The sequence below is a fragment of the Lipotes vexillifer genome, unplaced genomic scaffold (assembly GCF_000442215.2).
Source record: "Lipotes vexillifer unplaced genomic scaffold, Lipotes_vexillifer_v1.1 scaffold545, whole genome shotgun sequence".
NCBI classification, from domain to species: domain Eukaryota; kingdom Metazoa; phylum Chordata; class Mammalia; order Artiodactyla; family Lipotidae; genus Lipotes; species Lipotes vexillifer.
Genome location: NW_006779129.1, coordinates 730,732 through 739,651, shown reverse-complemented (window position 1 = coordinate 739,651; position 8,920 = coordinate 730,732).

Below are 8,920 nucleotides of genomic sequence, written 5' to 3'. Positions count from 1 at the left end.
GCTGAACAGAGGACACAGCTCTAGCTAGTTCAGTATGACAAGTAAATAAAAGAAAAGGCATACAGATTGGAAAGGAAGAAATGAACCGTTTCTATTTGTAAAAAACACGATTGTCTACCTTGAAAATCCCATTAAGGCTACCAAAAAAACTCCTGGATCTAGTAATAATTAGCAAGTTGTTAAGAAAGCAAGGTCTACATACAAAAGTCAGTATTGTTCTATATACCATCAATGAACAATCCGAAACCAGAATTCAAAACACACCATTTACAGGAACTCCAAGGAGTTATATACTTGCTACATGTGTAACAAAATATGCACAGCATTTGTGTGCTGAAAACTAGAAAATACTGATGAGAGAAATCAAAGATCTAAATAAGAGACCTCCGTGTTCACAGCCGGGACACTCAACATACGGTGCCAATGCTTCCAAGTGGGTCTGCAGGTTTAATGCAGCTCCTGTCAGAGTCCCGGCAGGACTGTTTGTAGGTGCAAACAAGATGATTTTTTAATTTATGTGAAAACACAGAGGAACTAGTTAAACCAAGAGAATGTTTTAAAAGATTGAAGTTGGAGTAATTTTATGTCACCATAATGCTGCAGTAATCCAGACATTGTGGTATTGGTGGATGGATAGGCACTTACGTAATCAAACAGGATAGAGTCAAGAATACACCCACACAAATATGGACAACTGATTTTTGACAAAGGTAATAAAGCAATTTAATACAGAAAGGGCAGTCTTTTCAAAACGTGGTGTTGAAACAATTGGCTAATGCATAAAACAAAACAAAACAAACAAACAAAAAAAACCCTTGAACTTCACACCTTACATAAAATTAACTCAAAATGGATCAAGTATCCAAATGTAAAATCCAAAATTATAATCTATTTAGGAGAAAATATAGGAAAAGAAGGCTCACTCATAAAAGATTAAAAAATCAAACAAAAGTCATAGAAGATAAAATTGAGAACTTGTATTTCCTCACAATTAGAAGCATTTGCTTCATGAAAGGATCTGTTAAGATATGAAAAGACAAACCAGAGCCTCAGAGACAACCGTTGTAAATCACATATCCAGCAAAAGGCTGTGTCCACAGCATAAAGGCCAAGCCCTTTAACCTCCATGGAAAGAAAACAAGACAGTCCAGTTAGAAGGTGGACAAAAGACCTGAGCACACACTTCTCCAAACAGGGTGAAGAGATGGGAAATACACACCTGGATGGGTGTTCAGCACCATTCGCTGTTAGGAGAAAGCAGATTCAGTCGCGAGGAGACGTCACCACCGTCTACAAAAATGGCTGAAGTAAAACACTGACACCCCCAAGTGCTGACGGGAACAGAGTGCTGGGTCTGCCTTTGCCCTGGGCAGGGGCGTGGGGGGTGGCGGTTGGAGGAGTGGAAAACAGCACAGCTGCTCCCGCAAATAATTTGCCAGTTTCTTAAGACGTTAAAGGTATACTTAACATATGATTCAATAATCACAGTCATGCTTTGCTGTGCACCTGAAACTATCACAACATTGTTAATCGGCTATACTCCAATATAAAATAAAAAGTTTAAAAAGAATCACAGTCCTGGGTATTTATCACAGAAAAATGCAACCTTGTGTTCACACAAAAACGTGCACCCTGTTGTTGCCAGCTGCTTTATTTGTAATCCACCAGAGCCGAAACCAGCCCAGATGTCCTTCATGGGGTAACTGCCTGCACAAGTCGTGGTGCAGCCATGCCCCCCAGCCACCAAGATGAACAGACTTCTGTTAGGTACAGCAACTTGGGTTCTAGACCTCAAGAGCAGTATTATGCTGAGTGCATTTGTTTGATTGGATTTATATGAAGTTCTTGAAATGATACAATTGTAGCGACATAGAACAGATCAGGGCTTGCCTAGGACAGTGAGAGGCTATGAAGGGACCACCTACAGAACTCTGCATGGTGGTCCCACTTGTGTGCATGGTTAGGGAAATCTACACACGTGATAAAATTTCGTAGACCCATACACCAAAAGAAGGGCGTGTACAGACTGGGGCCACTTAGATCATAGTGTTTGACCAGTGTCCCTTACTGGTTTTGCTAAGGCACTGCAGTCATGTCAAATGGAAGCTGGCTGAAGGGTACACAGAAACTCTGTATTATTTTTGCAGCTACTCATGAATCTAAAATTATTTCATAATTATACAACACACACGTATAATACACATACACAGACATTAGAGTTGACAGTTATTAAATCTGAAATATAAAAAGTAAACTGTGTAAACAGATCAGTTAAAAGTAAGAGACCGTCAGAGTGGGAAAAAAAAAAAGCAAGATCAATCTGTGTGCAGCCAGCAAGACACCAACATGAAATATAATGCTCTTGGCAGGTTGACAGAAAAAGATATGTCATGTGAACACTGATCAAAACCAGGCTGGAGTGACTACACTAATGTCAGAAGTAGAGGCTTCCAGACGAGGCGGTGACTGGGGTAAGAAGGACATTGTGTGAACATAAAACGGTCAATTCTCCAGGAAGACACATCAGCCCCAGATGTACACACGTCACCTAACAGAGCCTCAAAACGCACGAAACAGAACCTGATAGAACAGAGAGGAGGATAAATTCACGATTGTAGTTGGAGATCCAACTGCGCTTTCAGTGACTGACGGGACAAGTGGCCTTGCAGGACGCCACACCTGGCCGCAGGAGAGACATGTTCGTGGCACACAGGGTGTTCCCAAGCTGAACCATGCTCTGTGTAAAAAAACCAAAAGCCTAACGAACTTAAAACAGTTGAAATCACAAAAAGTATATATTCTGACCAGAGTGAAACTGAACTAGAAATCAGTAACCAAAGGTATCTTAAAATTTTCAAAGTACTTGAAAATCAAAACACATACCTCTAAATAATGTGGTCAATGTGCTGTATCAAAGGAATTTAGGAATTATTTTGGCATATTGGGAAATAATATAATATATATATAATAAACGCACATCTCTAAATTGGTAGGAATCAAGGAAGTCAGTGCCTCTCGAGAAACCTATGGCATGAAATGCTAACAGGAGCAAACGTCTGCAAACAATTATCCAAGTTTTTACCTTAAGAAACTAAAAGAAAAGAAAAGGCAAGCAGAAGGGAGGAAATAATAAAACAAGACCAGAAACCAATGAAATTGAAAACAAACTCACTTTTCAAATTGGACCAACTCAGATGAAGAGAGAATGTGGAAGAGAGGGGCAGCTTGGTTGGCCGCGGTTCGCTCTGCTTCCTGGTACTTTTCTGCATCATTTTGTTGACCTCACAAGACATGTTCCTTCATGAGTGTTTCCTCTGCCCTCTCCTGGGAACTGGTGGGTTTGTGAACCAGCCTGAGCCTGGGAGGGAGGAGGGTAAGGTCATGCAGCCTGGACGGGTCCCCAGCTGGCCGTGAGGGAGGAGGCCCCTGTGTCCCGGCTCTGCCTGGAAGCTGGGCCTCGTCCTGCCCTCGGCTGTGTGTGTCCCCAGGGAGCCCCTCCCATCCCAACACACAGCAGACCCTCACTGGTGACCAAGTGAATGAACGAGGGTGGATGGGGAGAAATGGAAATATCATCTTGGACGTTCCATGAGTACTTGAGTTTAGAAATCGCTAAATTCTGATTCCAGAATACCCTGTGAGGCCCTAGAAATGGAGCTGGGCCTGGTGTCCACTGCATGTGCTCACCCCGTCTTTAAGTAGGTGCTGAATGGGCTTCCGCTCACGGTGGCCCGGGAATGGCACTGGGAACTGCCGGTTCCGTGTTGAATGGAGGAGATAAACGTGTCCTCTGCCCGCAGGCTGGGGCTGTGGTGGTACGGGGCACAGGAGAGAGGGGGGCGCTAGCGGTTGGGGGTGCAGGTGGAGGCCTGGCAGGGAGTGCCCTCGGCGGAAGGGCCCAGACCCCGGGCTGGCTGGAGCTCAGTCTGTCGCAGGAAGGGAGGCCACCGAGGCTGGGTGGAGGACAGCAGAGTGGAGACCGAGGCAGGCAGTGATCTGTTCATTTCTGTAATTTTGTCATTTCAAGAATGTCGTGTAAGTGGAATCATACAGTGTGTGACCTTTGGGGACTGGCTCTTTTCACTCGGCCAAATTCTCCGAGGTTCCTCCCGTTGCTGAGAGCGTCAGCAGTTTGTTCCGCTTTGTGGCGGAGTAGGTTCCGCGTGTGCGGTCCCTGTCGCGCTGCCCCTGGCAGGGGTGCACCGTGACTGGCTAACCAACCACTGGATGAAGCTGCCGCTTCCTGTTTTGGGCAATTACAGACAAAATCACAGCCTTTTGTGAGGGCATAAATTTTTATTGCTCTATAGTAAATGCCCAGGGGTGCAACCACCAGGCCGAATGGTAGTTGCGTGTTTAGTTTTTTAAGAAACTGCCAAACCGTCTTCCAAGTGAGCAGAGGCCACATCCCCGCAGCAACTGAGTGGCCTGCCCGCTGCTCCGCCTGCTCTCCGGGCTCTGCGTGGCCACTGCTGTTTATTGTGGCCGTTGTGACACGTGAGCGTTGGCCCCTCCCGTGGTGTTAATTTGCACTTCCCTGATGGCTAATGATACTGAGCATCTATCTTCTCATGTGCTTGTTCGGCCCCTGTCTATGCTCTTTGGTGAAATGTCCATGTCTTGTGCCCGTTTTCTAATTGGGTTGTTTCGTGTTTACTGTTGAGTTTGATCATTATATATGCTTTAAACTAGTTCTGAGTTGGGTGTGTGGTTTGCAAATATTCTCTCCCAGTCTTGGCTTGTCTTTTCATCCTCTTAATATGTTTTTTGGCAAAGCGCAGGTCTTTAGTTTTGACACATCTAATTTATCAGTTTTCCCTTTTGTATATCACGCTTTTAGTGTCAAGTCTAAGAATTCTGCCTTTCCATGGACCCTTAGGATTTTTCCTTTTCTTTTCTGAGAGTTTCGTTGCTTTACGTTTTACATTTAAGTCTGTGATCCTTTTTGAATCAATTTTTATATAAGGTATAAAGTTCAGTTCACAAAGTCCCTTTTTGCCTACAGATGTCCAGTTGCTCCAGCACCATGTGTTGAAAAATGCTGTCTTTCCTCCGTTGAACTGCTTTTAGATCTTTGCCAAAAATCAGTTGGGCATATTTGTGTGGGTCTGTTTCTGGGTTCTGTATCTGCTCCATTGGTTTTCTCCACCAACACCACAGGCTTGATTACAGCAGCTGTATAATAAGTCTTGAAATCGGGGAGACCAGTTCCTTCCACTTAATTTTCCTTTGTCAGAATTGTTTTAGCTATTCTAGTTCCTTTGCCTTTCCGTATAGATTTTACACTGATCTTGTCTGTATCTCTGAAATTCTTGCTGGAATTTTAATAGGAATTATGTTAAAGCTGTACGTCAACTTGGAGAGAACCGACATCTTTACTATGATGAGTCTTGCAATCTGTGTTCTGTCTCTCCATTTGTTTAGATCTTTAATTTCTTTCAACATTTTGTAGTTCTCAGCATATAAGTCCTACACGTTTTGTTTGATTTACACCTAAGTAGTTCATGTCATCTGCAAATAGGGACAATTTTATCTTTTCCTCTCATTACCTTTCCTGCCTTTTTGAACTGACTGAACTCCCCCGACTGTGTGAGTAATGGCCGTGAAAGGAGAGATGTTGTGCCTTGTTCTAAGGGGAAAGGATTTAACCCTAAGTGTGATGTTGGACGAAGGTCTTTTTGTACATGTGCTCTTTATCGAGTTGAGGAAGATCCCCTCTATTCCTGTGATTTTTTTCCTGAGAGTTTTTATCACGAGTGGGTGTTGAATTTTGTCAAGTGCCTTTCTGCACAATATAATCCAGTGATATCTTCTTTAGGTCCGTCAATATGATTGATTACACGAGTTGACTTTTAAATACTGCACCAGCCTTGCATCGCTGGAAGAATGGGCATAGTGTATAATTCTTATTGTATACTGATGAATTCTATTTGCTAATGTTTTTAAAGGATTTTTGCACCAGTATTCTTGAGGGCAGTTTTCTCCTTTTGTACCCTCTTTTGTACTGATTTTTGTATCAGGCTAATACTAGCTTCATCAAATGAATTGGAAACTATTTCTCTTCTCTTCTGTTTTCTGAAAGAGATTATGTAGATCTGGTATTATTCTTCTTAAACCTGTTGGTAGAATCCTCTAGTGAAACCATCTGGATCTGGAGACTTTTTGCAGGGGAGTTTCAAGATTATGGACCCAATTTCCTTAACAGTTATGTAGGGCTATTCAGATTATCAGTTTCATATTGGATGAGTTGTGGTAGTTCGTCTTTTTCAAAGAGTAGGTCAGTTTATCTAAGTCAATTTATTTCTGTACAGTTGTTCTTAGTGTTCCTTTATTATCCCTTTGATGTATGCAAGGTTCTTAGCAATAGCTCCTGATTCATTCCTTATAATGATGTTTTGTCTTCTTTCTTTGTCAGTCGCCCTAGAAGTCTGTCAATTTTATTGACCTTTTCAAAGAATCAGCTCTTTATTTTATTGATTTTCTCTGGTTTTTCTGTTTCCAATTTTAATTATTTCTGTCTTATTTCCTTCCTTCTGTTTGCTTGAATTTATTTTGTTCTTTTTCCAGATTCCTCAAATGAGAGCTTAGATTATTGGTTTGAGACTTTTTCTCTTTTCTGATATATGTATTTTGTGCTATAAATTTCCCTCTAGGCAGTGCTTTAGTTGTGTTTTACAATTTTTGATATGTTGTACTTTTTTCGGGTGTGTATTTTTATTCAGGTGTACATTATACATTCAGGTCGACATATTTTTATAACCCTTGAGATTGCCTCTTTGACCCGAGGATTATTTAAATGGCTGTTGTTTTAGTTTCCGTGTGCTTGGAGATTTGTCTGTTATTTCTATTATTGATTTCTAGTTTGACTCTTTTGTGATCTGAGAACACACCGTATGATTTTTTTTTTTTTTTTTTTTTTTTGCGGTACGCGGGCCTCTCACTGCTGTGGCCCCTCCCGTTGCGGAGCACAGGCTCCGGACGCGCAGGCTCAGCGGCCATGGCTCACGGTCCCAGCCGCTCCGCAGCATGTGGGATCTTCCCGGACCGGGGCACGAACCCGTGTCCCCTGCATCGGCAGGCGGACTCCCAACCACTGCGCCACCAGGGAAGCCCCACACCATATGATTTTGAGTCTTTTAAATTTGTTGAGGTTTGTTTTATGGCCAAGGATATGTTCTGCATTGGTATATATTCTGTGTGTGTTCTGCTGGTGCCAGACGTGCTATAAATGTTGACTAGGTCCAGTTAGTTGATTGATGGTGGTGTGAGTTCTATATCCCTGCTGGTTTTCCGCCTAGCTGTTCTTTCAGTTGTTGAGACGGTGCTGAAATCTTCACCTGTAATTGTGGATTTCTATATTTTTCCTTTCAGTTCTGTCAGTCTTCACATATTTCACTGTCCTAGTGTTCGATTCATACGCTTTTAGGATTGCTTGCTATTGCTTCTTCATGGGTTCACTCGTCTTTATATAATGCCTCTCTCCATCTTTGATGATTTTCATTGCTCTCAAGTCAATATTATCTGATATTACTACAGCCACTCCTGCTTTCTTTTGATTAGCGGTTGTGTGACACATCTTTTCCGATCAGTTTATTTTCAGTCTGCTTACATCTTTCTATTTGAAGTGAATGAGTTTCTTATCAACAGCACATGGTTGAGTCATTTTTCTTAATCCACTCTGCCATTCTGTTTTTTTAATTGGTAAATTTAGACTATTTACATTTCATGTAATTATTGAGATGTTAGGGCTTAAGTTTGCCGTTCTATTTTTTGTTTTCTGTTTGTTCTCCCTATGTTTTGTTTCTCTGTTTCCTTATTTCCTGCCTTCCTGTGGGTTACTCAACATTTTTTTAATAATTCCATTTTGACTTATTGACAGTGTTTTTGAGTATCCCCTTTGTGCAACTTTTCAGTGTTGCCCAGATACTACATTATATACATATAACGTAGGCGCTGTGCTCTTGAAAGGAGGCATTGCCTCCACTTCCTCACCGTTACCTCCCACATCTGCCCTGCCCCCAACTCACTGCCTCCTCCTGATCTTTTTCACAAAAGGAGAAAAGCAAGCCCCGGGGGTTATGTGGCTGGTTGGTTCCTATTACTGGCAGCCTCCCAGAATTCCTAACAGATCGAGTGGGGGAAGTGTTGGGGTGGGGATTATGACCAGTGGCTCCCAAACATGGCCTTGCTCAAAAGGAGTCTGGAGAACCTTAAATGCAGCTTCTAGGACCACCTGGGTCTCCTGAATCGGGCCCTGAGGGGTGGCACACACACACCTCGACTTCAGTGCCAAGGCCTCCATGCTCTGTCATTGTAAGACGGCCAGGTGAGCCCTAGGCCACCAGCTGAGCCCTGGGATACCAGGTGCATCAGTGTCTCCTTTCCCAGACTTGAATCTTGCAGGTACACCACCCTCCTGGGGTGGGATGAACTGTGCAGCCACTGCCCTCCAAGCAGTTCTGGGAGTTGGGGCAACAGTCCTTCTCAGAGCTCCCCCCCAGGAGCACCCACAGCCCCCAAGTGCTGCTGCCTGAGGACTCAGCCTGGCCTGTGACTGACACCCAGAGGGCTCCACATTGGGTGGGGGTGTCTCCTCCCGTTCCTCTGGCTCCTGTCTCACCATAAGGATTTCTTGACAGGCCCGTCCCTCCCTCAAGAAGGTGCCCTGTTTACTTCTCTTTGTAGGACAGCACAGTGCCTGGAGCTTAGTAATTGCCCAGGAAATATTTGTTGGATTAACAAAGTTATTTATTACCAATTACCTACGAGGCAAATTTCAACCTGCATCTTGCATTTATGTGTTCTTGTAGGAAAGGACAGGGGCGGGAGCTGCCAGCACTGGCTCTGGTACTGGTTTTTGACGCCCTGTCTCCTGTGCCCTATCCAGCAGGGCTGTGCCACAGCGGCGGGGGGGGGGGGG